This window comes from Hemibagrus wyckioides, linkage group LG26 (assembly GCF_019097595.1).
Source record: "Hemibagrus wyckioides isolate EC202008001 linkage group LG26, SWU_Hwy_1.0, whole genome shotgun sequence".
Lineage (NCBI taxonomy): Eukaryota > Metazoa > Chordata > Actinopteri > Siluriformes > Bagridae > Hemibagrus > Hemibagrus wyckioides.
In genome coordinates this window covers 8,988,240-9,003,406 of record NC_080735.1, presented here as the reverse complement: position 1 = coordinate 9,003,406, position 15,167 = coordinate 8,988,240, and the positions used below count along the sequence as shown (strand labels likewise).

Here is a 15,167-nt window from a genome sequence, read left to right as displayed (position 1 = left end):
ATACAAATATATTCTGTCATTTTCTGATTGTTCTGGCATTTTATGTTCTTACAGATGTCTGTACATGATGTAGCTCTTGGGGTTTTCTTGTTAATTCTGAGTATTATACAGTCTGAACAAATTTGCTGGGACCCTCAAGACAGGCAGCTATCTTGAAGGCTCTCTATTTGTGAATAATCCTTCTCACTGTATAATGGTGAATTTCAAATTGTTTGGGGCCGGCCTTAGAACCCTTCCCAGATTAATGAGTAGCAACAATTGCTTTTCTGTGGTCATGGCTGATATCCTTTCTTCGAGTCATGAGGTAGATACACACCTGAGTGCTCCAGAATAGCCAAAAGTTGTAATTTAATAGATGTAGTCACACTTCTTGATGATTAAATTAGCTTGCTTTTTTGTTGAGTTTATTTTTTACAGTAGTAACAGCTGGGTGCTAATTATTCTATTAATGATTGTGAAAATAGCAAGGGTGTACTTATAATTTTCTACCTAGTTTATGAATGCCTGTTTTGGGGGAAAGAATATTGATATATGAGGTTATTTGCCTCCAACCCTCCGCCGTATCTATATATTTGGCCATATAATGCAAGGTATGTAGTTATTCAGAGTGAAGAGTGTAAATCTGGACCAACCTATGATTTCTGGCTGTTTAAAGACTGTGAGGCCTAGATACAATGAAGGTAGAATGGCCCACAGTACACACACAGTTACTCTTCTATTTACGGCTAGTGTAACAGATCTGGAGGACAATCTGCAGATGCAAATGAAGGTCACTTATGCTGAAAATAGTGTAAATGTCCCCCAGGTAGCCATAGCTTATCCAAGCTGAGCTACAACTGGTCCATCCACGCTATAATGGCAAATCTTTGCTATAATAACAGGTAGTGTCATTATTTATTTCTAACAGTGAAAGCAGAGCTGCTGCTACGGTAGGTTGCCATCCAACCATCCATCAGTATTTTTGTGTATTCAGGCTGATGCTGTATCTCTTTTCCTTTAATAGCCAACTATCCTTGTCTTATGGACTGTGACTTCTGTCCCAAGCTAAGTGTTCGTTTAAACTTGATACTATGTGACAACTGCGAGCTAAGCATTTGGAAACAAAACACCAGTTTTAAAATTCAGAGAACCTCTAGCTAACCTCCAGGACTTGAACCGCATATTGCTTGGAATGTGTGTGATGTGGGATGTGCAACACTCTGCCTGAATGAGTGGGCTAAGTTCTGGATGGTTTTCAGTTGTGCAGATCAATGTCAGCTGGCCACAAGCCAGCCAGCATCCTGCCTCAACAAACCTGTAATAGAATAAGCATTGACAGTCAGCCTGTGTCTTTGGCAGCGAGCCAGAAAGAACTGTATTAGTGACAGAGCGGGAGGAATATAAAGGAGCGAGAGAGAACAGGAAAATGATTTGATTACCATCATGGCTAGAGTGGCATGACTACAAAGTCCACCACTGCAGATCATGCTCGACCATAGAGGTGTGCTTATGTATTAATAATGCTTTGTTGGTGAGATTTTTGTGTTTTATTTTCATATTTGTTTTAGGTTATGTTAGTTCAGTTAATTGGGTCAATGAAAATATTTTACTTTTTTAGCATGTTAGTAACAACTGCAGAAAGTCATGCTTTCATTTATGGCCTTGCCTTACATGCTTGCCTTATACCTAGTTTCTCATTTCCTTCTGACAGTCTGCTCAATGGGAATCAAAATTGATGCCCATTGCGGGTCTCAGGTAATGATAGACGTCCAGCTGTCCTGTAAAGTTTAATTAAAACTTAACTGTCTAGGAGTACCTTGAGGAAGAATAACAGGAACCTCCGAAGCTACACGAATCCATTATCAAAAGAATGCAAAAACAATGAACAAAAGAGAAATACAGAAGATAAGAGCATATGTCATATGCTGCATATTATGATACTGATTGAACTTTGATTCCATACTGTTTATTGTAAAAAAAAAAAGCTTTTATAAATAATTAAATAAATAAATAAATCTGTGTTGTAACCCACACATGGATGAGTGGTCAGTGAAGGATTGATAGAAGGTGCAGTACACAGTGTGAGCAGTACATGGTGTGTGATATACAGTAGTTGTGTTGTAAGGCTGAATGATGCCTCCTCTGATGGTGGGGGTGATGTGAGGAGAGGTCAGTGAAAGTTACATGCATTGGTATGTGTGGGGGTTGGCTTAGGAGGTGTAAGGACATAAAAGCTTTTTGCAAGAGGTACAAAATAGATACATATTTATTTATACAGGGATCAGAAGGTCAGGTCAGGTTTATCAAGCCACAGATCACAGCTCCTTCTGTAGATCCTTGGGGTCTCCACCCAGTGGGAAGTGCTTCTTAAAGCTCTTGTGGGAGTTAACCAACAGGAGTCCTTCTCAATTCAATGGTTCTACTCTGAGACTCAGGGTTCTAACTGCAGCTGGTGACCACAGAGATCTCAGGCAGTGCCTTCAGACTGGCAAACTGGGTAAGAGGGAGTGATGTTATTATGTGATGCTTTTATGGGATGTCACACTCCACAGCTTCCCAGGAAAAGTGTATGCCAAGGTTCTAGAAAGGAGATTCCTTTTAATTGTTGATTCAGGAAGACCATTGGGGGACCTGGACACAGTGGACCAACTCTTTACTTTTGTACAGCTTTCTCAGGTGACTTAGGAATATACTTATCCAGCCTACTTTTTTTTATTTGTAGAATGCCCATGATCATGTGCATCATGTGCCTTTGTTTTAGGTGCTACTATGTGAAAATGGGGTATATGGGTCAATGCTTTGAGGGATCTAGTCTCTGTATAAATGCAGTGAGAGTTGTTTCAGCATTCTTGTCACTAAACCAAACTTGTTTATGGTTCCAAACCTGTTTATGATTTTCATGGACATGATATCAACATGCAGCTATTGCTGGAAAGGCCTCAGAGGTGATATAACTGTTATTTGCACCAACATGTTGTTGCTGAATGTGAAGTGGCACGGATGAAACCTAGCATCTCCAAGCCCAAGGGCAGCGGTGGCTCAGTGGTTACAGCACAGGGTTAGTAATCAGATGGTTGGGGGTTCAACCTGAAAGTGTTTGCGAGAAAGCATAACCCACAAGCTCCTGTAAACAACAGTGCCTCAATGGCCTACCATCATCTTTTACATGGGATATACAGTACTGTGCACAAGTCAGAGAAATATTGTAAAGCAAATTATAGCTCCAGATGGAAATTGTCTGTTAAATTTATTAAGCATCTTGTAGAATCTGCCTCAGTTCTTCTGACGTCTCTGAGTGACACTCTTGCTTTATGTTTTGCAGGCAAAACCCAACAGCTTTGATTATGTTTTTTTTAGTGGTGTACTATGTAATATGTTGCTTCTTTAGTGACATACAATCATTTTTCTGTAACACTTATTTTTTTTTTGTTGGAAAAAATATATTTTGTACTGACCTATAAATGCATAAGTCATAAAATAAACATCTATGACAAATCTTTGCATTAAAAAACTTTTGCACAGTCCTGTATATGCTGTGTCCTCTTTTTTGTGTCACCTGGTCACAGTACATGATTACTGTAAATGTTCCTGTGACAATTAGCAACATTTGGATTGGTCTCTGGGAAGGTGTTATATACAACATTTGTGCAGCCTCTAGGACCACAATGCACCATACCACCGCAGGTTTTAAAGGATTCACAACCCACATGTGTATGCATAACCTCACAGAGCAACATGACAAGAATGGAAAAGTGAGCTTTAGAGCAAATGAGGGCTGAGGTGGCTGTATTAATGTTTCTTCACTCTATGTGTGCTCACAATCCTGTTAAATTTTGTGGTGGCCTAACCCCCAACCCTTTCCTAATAGCATCTCTCCCTCTCTCTCTCTCTCTCTTGCCTTCTCTCTCCTCCCTCTATATGGATTTGGAGCAAGAGAAAAATCTGGAGCTTGTTTGTTATGTAATGCAACATAAAGCCAGAGCAATGTTTATTAGACTTATTGGGTCTAGGTGCAGACCCTATTGTGTGTGGAACAAGTAGGAAATATAATCTTATAGAAAATAGACTGTATGAACATTATGTTTTTTCCAGTTAAATACATTATATGTTTTTGTGGCATTGCATACATTGGTATTATAAGCACAGTTTACATAATTGCATAATTTTTTTATTTTATCATTAGTCACCACTGTTTCTCACCACTTGCGATCGCTCATGCTGAGACAATTTGCTTATACATTCTATTCATTCATGCTAATAAATGATTGTTCAGCAGTGCATCGATTTTGGCACCTTGAGATTTTCTTAATCTGGTCATTCATTTGTCTGGGCCACCAAAGGTGTCAGACACATTACTGGGCTTTTCTGTCAGTCACCCCAGGCCTTTCTCCATATTTCATCATATGACATCTGAATTATTCATAGATGCCAGTCTCTCTCTCTCTCTCTCTCTCTCTCTCTCTCACTCTGTTTTGATTCTCCAATAAGAGAAGAAAACATAACCTAATTCCCAGTGATTTCTAGTGGTGAATTTGGTAACCTATTTCTGTAGTTAGAAGGTCTATGTAGACTTGTGTACTGTATTCTTTTTTTTGGACAGTTTCGCATGATTAAATTGTTTTTGCTGTAACTAAGGTTATTGTTCTCCAGAACAAGCCGCCTGTGTGTTTTTGTCAGACATTATTAACAGTTAACAAAGAAAATGTAGTCCTAGTGAAGCGTCGTCAACGATATGAGTCTGTCGTAGAAGCTCGCATGATTTGTAAATATTGTGAAGCTTTTTTCGAAGCTTAAATGCAACACTATATATCCTTATTGAGCTGAGTTTAAAGAAAAGCATGAAACAATAAAAACAAAAAAACAACAACAAATCGCATAAATAGTCTAGAAAATTCTACGAAACCTGGTCACAGTTTACTTGATATCTATGCTATGAATTTCAGTGATCTGAGCCAATGTTACACCTTCAGTGAGAATATTTAGACTAACATGTCATCTCAGACATCTTTGGAGAACCGCATATGGAAAGACTACATTAGACAACAGACCCAAAACTTGAACCTTAGAAGAAAAGAAAAGCTAGGGATTTTCTAGAAGTGACTCCATAATATACTTAATAATACAGCTCCATGAAAATGGTCTGCATGAACTACAGAAAGATGCTTACAGAAGATGGCAATATCTAGAATCCATGTTTTAAAGCAAAGAATTTCAAACATGGCTTGACCATAGACTCCGAACATTCTGTCTAATCCTGATACCAGTGGTCTGGAAAAGGCAAATTTTATTATTCAGTAATGGTCTTCCATTTTTAGGTCACACCTGTAACGTCTGGGACCCCCGCCCTATGCGGGGCTCGACCCCAGACGCCCGTGGTGTGTGTGCGCACGCCAGCACACGGTATAATGAGACCCATGCGCAGGATTCAGCGAAGCACTGCTTTTATTACATTTAAGACGCGACATAGGGAAACAAACATAACCCAAGACATGGCATGGATAACTAAACAAAACAAAACAAAACCTAGACCTTAGCTTGGACATGGAACCTAGCAAACAAAAGCCCAACAGAAACCACGGTACAGATAACAATGGACAAGGACACAAACACAAGGATCCCTATTTATAGGGGTGGACATTAGGGCTAATGGGATACAGGTGACACAATCAGGATAGGAACAATAGGAAGGGCATAACAAAAGACACACAAAGAAGCAGGCTTCCAAGGTTCACCTGCCAGCGCCCTCTCTCGGCCTGGCAGGGAACTGTCCAGCTGTTCCTGACAACACCTCTGAAATTTGGATGAAAATGCCAATGGGCCCAAGGGAGTTTGCATCTGTTTATACAGAAAAAGTCAAATCAAGTAGCAGGTGTGTCTCGGTCGTTTTTACAAGTGAATCTTTCCCCCCAGAAACACTTTCTCTTAGTATTTGGGAAGTTGTTTTTGTTTTTATAGTGTCTAAGTATATTTGTTTAGATTCATTTGTTGCATACTAGATACGAGTTTAGATTATATTAGATACTTCGGTCTATTTAAATCAGGTAATTTGCTACATGATGTACTAAGGTATGAGATTTTTGGAGAATGAGCAACAGTCAAAGCCAGTGGTCCAAGGGTAACACCCAACCTAGAACAGTGGTTGCTCTAGAAATGTACAGGCGAAATATTTAAGTGGATTCAACCAAGCACTTGAAAATTTCCATAGCAGAACTAGTCAACATTCATATATCAAACGCATTCATGAACATTTATATACCAAGCTCAAAAAGTGCTTATATGAGACCAAAGAACTTTTGTCTCCAACATGCCTTTTTAGGTGGGATTCCATATGGCTTTTTTCATTAATGGTTTCCTTTTTCCCACCATTCCTAAAAACCCAGTTTTGTGGAGTGTCTAAGCTATGTCATGTTTTTTTTTCCTTTCCCTCTCCATGGTTGTAAAGTGGGTGGGGACAGTTGTCTAGATTTTTAGTAGCCTTTTTTTTTTTCAACTCAAACCTGTCTAACCATTTTCCTGTGACCTCTGTCATCAACAAACTATTTCTGCCCAAAGAACTTCCATTTTTTTCATACCATTCTGCACAAAAAGCCTGTTGGTCTGACCTTTACCCCATTCTGATGTATGATGTGAACATTAACTGAAGTGTTAATTGTGTTTTTGTGAGTGATTTATGACACATCATTGGCTAATTGCATGAATGAGCAAGTCTAGAGATATTCATAATAAAGTAGCCAGTGAACATATATGTCTATAATTAACAGTATTAACATTTATGATATATTGTGCAACTATATAAAGTATAACATTTTCGTCTTGAACGAACAGATTCTAATATTATTGTGCCTTGGAATATGGGGCTGTAATGTAGAGTGCTTTATGAAAGCCATTTTTTAAGCAATCTCTCTTTCTGTAAGCATTAGCTCATCTTTCCCCAGTGAATGGAGCCACAGAGAGCAAGAACTAGTGAGAGACAGAGAGAGAGAGAGAGAGAGAGAGAGAGCCCTCCTTGTTTATGAATGCAATGCTGCACTGATCATATTGTAACTGCTGATGCTCCTCTGCAGTACAGTGACAATGGCTGATCAGTGACTCTGTGTGTATGTGTGGGGTATAGGAGCATTTGCATGTGTTTGCATTTGTCCAGTTCATCAGCATGAGATTTCTTTAGCAAAAATCATGCACATATGTTGTTGATAAACTGAGAAAGATGCATTCTATGTGTACCAATGTAGCAAATAATTATTTAGCACCAGTGTAACAGAACAAGCTGTTCTCTGCTGGGTAATGTTTTAGTGCTGAGACTAGAAGATTGGTACCTTTGAAAAACAGACAGCTTTGAGTCGAGATGATTGCTGCGTCAGCTCACATTCTGCAGGTGATTGCCTCTCCAACTTCCTCTTTTCTGGCATTTGGGAGTTCCACTCAAGCCGTGTTGCTTAGCAACAGGTCTAGTACGGGTGTGGTTGGGGGTGGGGGGGATTTACCACTGCAGAGGGACTCTCCTTTCACTCCATCAATTAGGACATAGGAGGAAGGGCCAAAGAGAGACTCAGCAAATCAGCAAAGAGATGCATGAGCATCATTCCTGTCACCTACATGTGAGCAGAATAGTGCAAACCTGGTGAGAGGAATGCAGAGAGCCTAGCCTGAAAATCAGCTCAGCTCAGCGTCAGAGAGTCTGCCTTTAGTCCCCTGTTCTGTTCACTGCTTAGCAATGGATGTTGAACTAAGTCATCTCTTATTAGAATATTAGAAATTCTCAAATATTAGCAATATAATAATCTATATGTAAATAGCACAAAATCATGTAGTCAAACTTTTGTTGTATATTCCACAAAGAAAGTCATTTCTAAACTATTGGTACTCTGAGGTCATTGTTTATTTTAATTTGAAAAATACTAATGAAATGATCTTAATGATTAAGTGTATGGTTTGATGGTTTCTGCTAGTAGGCCCTATAGTACTGTGTTACCGTTCATGTCCTATAGATGGCTCCCCCTTTTCTCTGCAGTAGGACTGAACCAAAGAATGTATCATTTCTTACATCATTCCTCCCTCTCCTTTACAGTATCTCAGTCTCTATTATTGTAAATCTTCTGTCTGGTTTCTGAATCATTGTCTGCCTTCTATCCCTCACATTCTTCTCTCAAACACTGTGACTTGATTAATGGGTCACCTATACACTCTGATATAGAGGCTCAGCACTGTAAATGCTTCCAGTTCTGCTCATGTTGTGGCAATCTTAATCCAAGGTGTTCCCATGTGTCTGTTTTTTTTAGCCATCTGAGTTTCAAGCTTTCTCTCATAAACACAACTGCCAGACTTAGAGAATTATCAAGTAATCCACCCTCCACTCTGCTATTTAAACAGAAATTTAAAAAAAAGCCCAATGCTTCCAAGTCTGTGTTTGTTCACAGGATCATTCATCATCCTGAACCACAGCTCCACACTGTGGACAACTTGCCCTAATGCTGCTTATGAAGCAGCAAGCATATTTCCATTTTTGAGAGTGCCAGTTTGTTATATTTAGGGTAAACTCCATCTTGATATATGGATAAAAGTTAATAACAAATAATAAAGTTTGAAGTTGCTTGCAATAACTGCACCAAGCCATTGACCCACTGACATCAGCAAAAGTTTAACACAGCTAGATGTAAATATCAGGAAATATCTGATGGCGTATGTACTTCTTAGGAGTCTGCTTTATTGAGTCAGTACATAAAACATTTTATATTCTATATAAAAATGACATTTCCAACAAACAAAATTCGGTATAGTGGAAAAGAGTAAAGAAAGCATACAAGTAGAAAACAACAATGATGACTGCTGGGATTTTCATGCATATAAAATGTTTTCTACTATGGCGGATTCTCAGCATGACTTCTCAGGCAGTGTCTGGTGGCTGAGACTACTTTTTTTTTAAAGCAAAGCCAAATTTTCACTTTTTTAGAACTTGGGCTCAGTTCTCTCGAGTGTTCATGCAGAATGTCTGTAAGAAGCATCCTGTCTTCTGATTGGCTCTTTCCACTTGGGCATTAGCCTGGGATGGTAACCTGATATTAGGCTCATTCACATGCTAAGTCTCTCCCTTACGCTTTATGTAAAAGCTCCCCAGTCACGTATTATGTCCTCTGTGATGCCAAATTACCTGAAGACATAACTGAGTATGAGAACAGGTAGCTGGCCAGGTAATGGCCAATTATGGACAATTAATCAATAAGTTGATGGCTAGATGTAACCCTGATTTTTTTTGTGTATGCAGCAGGAGGGATTTTCCAGCGTGTAAGGTGTGAGATATTTTGGAACAGATAGAGATAAATATCGGGGCCATCAGTACTTGCTCTGGAGGAGTTGGTGGTTCTAGTGAGTGCTGAGGTGTCCCTTTGCCAGGGAGGACTGTGTGCGCTCTCACTTGGGAGGACATGGGAGTTCTCACCTCTGGTGTGTTTTCAACCTCTTAATAGATGTCCCATGTGATGCCCCTACAAAGTGTGACAGTGAAAGGCTGCACTTTTTAGATGTATCTTTGGGAAGGGCTGAATATAACTGAGAGAGTATCTGCTTGGGTGTTCTTTGAGCCAGGTTGGCATGTGATAGTGATTGAAAACCTGGTGAACAATAAAGGCCAGGATGTCTGCCATAAATTTAATCTCATGGGTGATATATTCAAGGTTTTAATGGCCTGTGAAAATGAGGAATTGGTGAAGTGCCCCCTCCAGCCAGTGACAGCTTTCTTGGAGCGTCAGTTTGACTGTAATGAGCATCTGGATGCTGATGTCATAATTATATTCTGCCAGGGAAAACATGGAAACATGCCAGGGAGGGCCACTGGGTGGAGCTTGGGATTCTCCACAAACCTCTGTCAAAGGACAGCCCCCACCCCTGTCTCAGAGGCATTCTCCTTCACTATGAAAGACTTGGAGAGGTTAGAATGCTTCAGGATGAAGATCAAGGTGGCTTTCAAAACGTCTACTGCAGGATGTCACTGCAGCTTCTTCAGCAAGGGAGTAACACATTACACGATCCGATACAAAAAAATTGCTAACCCTAGTAAACATTCCAGTTCCTTGATGGTATTCCAAGGGTTAGTGATGGCCGTGATTTTGTCTTGGTCCAAGAGCGCCCCCTCTGGGCCAATGTGTAACTAAATAAATTGATTCTAGTTACATTTCTTTCTGGTTATATAGAGTTGGTCAGTGAGATGTCTTCCACGTCTTTGTTTGACATGGGTGACCTGTGTTTCCTTGTCTGGAGAATAGATCATGATGTCAGGGAGCTAACCCTGTCTCAGTGACAGTCCCAAACCTGGATGAAATGGGAGGGTTGCGTCAAGAAGGGCACCTGGTGTAAAACCTGTGCCAAATCAAATTTGTGGACCAGATGATCTGCTGTGGTGACCCCAAACAGGGAGCAACTGAAAGAACAACAATATGTGTGTCTGTGTGTACTGGATATACATTATAGATATATGGACTGGAGTAATTATGCCACTTTTTCAACAATTCCAGTATAATTAATCATACCGAGAGCAGAGAGCACATATCTCTAAAAATGTGAAGTCAGACAGAAGAGATGGCTGCAGTTGCAGTTAATGCTTTTACCAATACCAATAAGATTTACAAACAAGATATCACAAGAGTAAATTTAACTTCATACACAAATATGTCAAAAATGTGTAATGAAGTGTAGTGATTATAGAAAGCAGGAAGCTAGGCTTCAAACTCTCGATATTATATCCGTAAGGCAGACTTTCTCCTATTTACACAATTCCATTTTAAATCTGACCATACATAGTGAGTCAGTGACCACATTCTGATTACTGATTACACTTCAAAGTTAGACAGACCAAGAAGTGCAAGTCTTCAGTGTTGTACTTTTATGGAGGAGTCTAGAAACAGACTGCCATCAGTAGATAAGAAGCCATGTTGCAGAGTGTGTAGGATATTTTTTTTAACTAAATGAATAACATAATTTGGAGACACATAATTGTCTTACACAGGCATTAAGGTGGTGTTCAGCATGACAAAACCCTTGTCCAAAAAGCTAGCTCCATAAAGACAAGGTTGGTTTGGAAGCAATCAAATGGCCTACACAGAGCCCTGACCTCAATCCTACTGAAAACCTTTTTGGATTGAATGGATTAAAACACTGACTGCACCACAGGCCTTCTTGCTTAAAATCAATATCTGACTTCACTAATACTCTTGTGGCTAAATGGGCAAAAACTACCACAGCCACATTAGAAAAACTAGTGGAAAACCTCCCCAGAACAGTGGATGGTGGTAAAACAGCAAAGAGGGGCCAACTCCATATAAATGCCATGCTTTGGGAAAAGGATGTTTTACATTTATGGCATTTTGGCAGATGCCCTTATCCAGAGAAACTTACAGTTTATCTCAACTGAGGGTTAAGGGTCTTGCTTTGGGGCAACAGCAGATTGAGGGTCCAGGGATTCGTACTCTCAGCATTCCAAGCAGTAGTCCAGCACCTTAACCACAAAGCTACCACATCCCCACATGTTGGATGTTCAACAACCACCCAGAGGTGTCATGGCCATGTGTCCGTGGAGTATACATCACAAAGCATATCATTATACCTTGTTTTTGTATATAATTTCTGCTGGGTATAATATATATGGGATATAATTTTTGTTACCCCGGGATACAGACATATTGTACACCATGCACTTTTGAAATTTTACTTTCAACCAAGCATCCCTCAGCAATTACTTTTAATCATGATATTAACAAGCATCAATTTCTGCCATTTAAACTTTTAATAAATAGATGCCAATAAAAGCAATAGCTAATAAAATTGTAGCTACATATGTTTAGCTGTAAAATGTATTTACTTATGTGTTACTTGAAAATACTATACTATAATGACTACATTACTATTAAATATGAACAAAAAGGGATTAAAACTTTAACTAAACTGCTCAAAGAAAAGCTAATTTAACAACAGAATTGTATGCTCTCACAGTCTCCCACCCTGGACATTTCCACTCCAGACCAACAGAGAGCAACCATTCACCATATACACCTTTTCTTCTTCTTCTATTGTATTTTCCATTTCCCTTCACGATCATGCTCATCTGTTTTGTGTTTGCTCATTAGCAGCTCTATTGCAACTGTTTATGCCTTTGTGTTTTTGCCATAGTCTTGTTTCTAATGTTTACGTTTTGCTACATCTGTTTGTGTGCTATGGTTTGTTTTGTTCACCTTTGCACATTTAAATATTCTGCACTTGTATTTGCATTTGCTGTCCTATTTGTGACATAAGACCAGCAAAAAGGATGCAGCAGAGGCAGGTTCAAGGCCCTGTTTGATCAACTCATTGCCAAGACTGAGGATTCTATGGAGTATTTCTCAGGAAGGGGGGCCCTGCCCTGACTGGAGCCATTTTCTAGCCTTCCTGCACCACCTTGGACATTGCATTGCTTTCCTACTCCACTGGGGTTGTCGCTCCCTTTCCTGGATCCAGAGGAAAGTTGCTCAGTGTTCCACTGAGAATGCTGCATTATTTCCTGGTCCAAAAAAGCCTCACTGTGTGTATGCTTTGTGTTATAAGATAAAATGAGGGTCCTGATATACTCTTGTGGTTAGATGCTGACTCCCACCAATTCCCAACCAACTGTCTCCACCGCTGAACCCACTGCAGTGGTTTCAGGTGGTATGCATAAAAATCTTGGCATAACATGGGGTTCACTCCCGACCCAGCATTACATTGAGCACATCATGGACAGGTGTCCAGCATCTCTCCTCAGGTTGTAGTCCTCCCATTCAATTAGGTATGGAAGTTTGTGCTCCCTCTGGTGTGAGTCTACTTACTGTGTAAGCTGGTTCTCCTTTGATGTTGAGGGGTGCTGGGGGAGTGGCAGGAGGTATGTTTTCTGTGAGGGTACCTGGTGTTACTGGATTTATTTATGAAATGTGGAATGATGGGAATAGGTGTCTGTGTCATGGCAAGCCCAGTGTGTACATAACTTTATCAGTTCTTTGTAGTATTTTGAATGGACCAATCGTAGCGACATAACCCCTCTGTAATGTGACCGTCTTTAGTGGATAACCAAACATGGTCAGCTGGATTACAGCATGGAGTCTCCATCCTGTGTTGATATGAAAACTTCTTGGTTACCTGATCTGTGCATTTGAGCTGTCTGTGGGCTTGTTCCCAGACCTGTTTACTCCACCTGACCCTTTCGTCCACTGCAGGTGAGTTTGAGTTTGTATTCCACGGGACAGCAGTGGGTGGTATCCCAAGATGCACTGGAGGGGCGTTAACTTGGTGGTTGAGTGCTAGAAGGAGTTCTCAGTTTGCCTCTTGCTCTGCTTCCCTGCCATGCAGAGGATACTGACCCTCACCTTGCCACACCAAAATTTTGCTCCGCCTCCTTGCTCTGTCACAGCTACCCTGGACATTTCCCCACTAGACCACCAGAGGGCAAACTTACACACCTTTTTGAACCTCTTCTTCTGTTGTTTTCCATTTCCTGTTGTGTTTGCTCATTAACCACCTTATTTAAGTTACTTTTTTAAAGTCTGCCATTGTCTTGCAAAGGTTTATGCTTCCGTGTGTTTAATGCCGTACCAGTTTTTTTCTAGTCTCTCTTTTTTTTTTGCCAAAAGTCTTGTTTTTAGTATTTATGGTTTACTGCCTACTACTGTGTGCGACAGTTTTTGTTCATCTTTGCAAATTTTTAAACATAAACAAAAAAAAATATATGTTTAAGATGAGCAACAGCTCAAACATTGTAATCACTAATAACAGCCATTGAACTTTCCATGTACATCCAGTTCACAGAGTACAAAGCAGTTGGAAATCGCACTCAGAAGTGTACTGTGCTGGGACAGGACAAAAGACATCACTCTGGATAAAGCTTTCTGGAGGAAGGTTTCTAAAAGTCTGTGAGTTTCTCCTCTGCTTTTGTGCTGCCTCACTCTTAGTTGGTAAGCAGCTGCAACTGAGGACAATCAGCTACCTGCTGAGAGAATGAGTAGGAGGAGCCAAAAAAAACCCAGACAAACTAAAAAAAAAACCTTTAGTGTTCTAGATTTAACCTCTGTGTTCAAGTTTCGTTTTGTGTTGTATTATAAAGTGCAAAAAGTTTCCACTTCCACTTCATACATACAGTTTTGTCATAGTGCTTTTATCCACCAGGAGCTATCCAAGGTCCCAAAAAAGAAACAGAGGGGAAGAAATATTAGGGAAGAACACAGCATAGTAAACCATAACACAGTTCTTAACAATAAGCCCAATATGTGAAAATGACAAAGTACGAAGAGAAGTAAGTATCAGAAAAAACGTACTATGTATTCTGATCAATCCTTTATTTAGACCAGTTTGAAAGGTGACCATGGCTGATGGTTTATGCTAATGATTATAGTTGATAACAGAAAAAAAAATTACTAATTGTATTTACTTGTTAAGTAGCATACATTCCCCAATCAGGCATAGCAATAAAACCACCAGTGAAATACTGTTTAGGGCTCTCTTGTGCTCTCTAGATCTCTAGAACAGTCCTGAGTCCATCGAGGAATGGACTCCACAAGATTTTTCAAGGTTTGTTGTGTTATCTGCCATGTTAGCAGCAGATCCATTATGACTTCTAAGTTGGTGGGGTCTGCATGGATCACACTTGTTTGTCCAGCACATGCCACAGATGCTTGAGCCGATGGAGGTCTAGTAAATTTGGGGCAGAGTCAACACCCTGAACCCTTTGACATGTTACTCGGACCATTCTTTAATAATTTTTGAAGTGTGGGTAAGGTGTATTATCTTGTCAAAAGAGGCCACTGCCATTAGGGAACATTGTTGCAACCCTGTTTAAAAAGGTAGTATGTTCCATTGCTCCATGGTCCAGTTCTAATACCCATGTGTCCACTGTAGGTATTTTTGGTGGTAGACAGGTCAGCATGAGAAATCTGTCCCATCTGCAGCTATGCAGCACCATACACAGCAAGCTGCGATGCATTGTGTAAAGTCTCTCTATCACAGCCAGCATTAACTTTTACAGAAATTTGTGCTGGTTCACTGGATCTCCTTCCTTCGGCAACCTTTGGTAGGGACTAATTCACTTTTATGCGGTGAATAAAGCGTGTAATGCTTTTAATGCTGTGATATTGTATCTTCAAGCAAAGATGCACAGCAACATGTGCATTTATGCATATTTTAGTCAGTTATCAGAA

At 40.0% G+C, this 15,167-nt stretch overlaps 1 protein-coding gene across 3 annotated transcripts in view; it reads left to right on the top strand.

Moving 5' to 3' along the window:
* LOC131347096 (fibroblast growth factor 14-like) overlaps window positions 1-15,167 on the top strand; it is a 57,656-nt gene that overhangs the window by 15,269 nt on the left and 27,220 nt on the right. Inside the window, exon 1 of one of the 3 annotated variants that reach the window (XM_058380966.1) lies at window positions 13,776-13,886. The exons of the other annotated variants lie outside the window; for them this stretch is intronic. The gene's annotated coding sequence lies outside the window, so the exon portion shown is untranslated. Of the gene's footprint in view, window positions 1-13,775; window positions 13,887-15,167 lie in introns of those variants that run through there. 3 annotated transcript variants of the gene reach the window in all.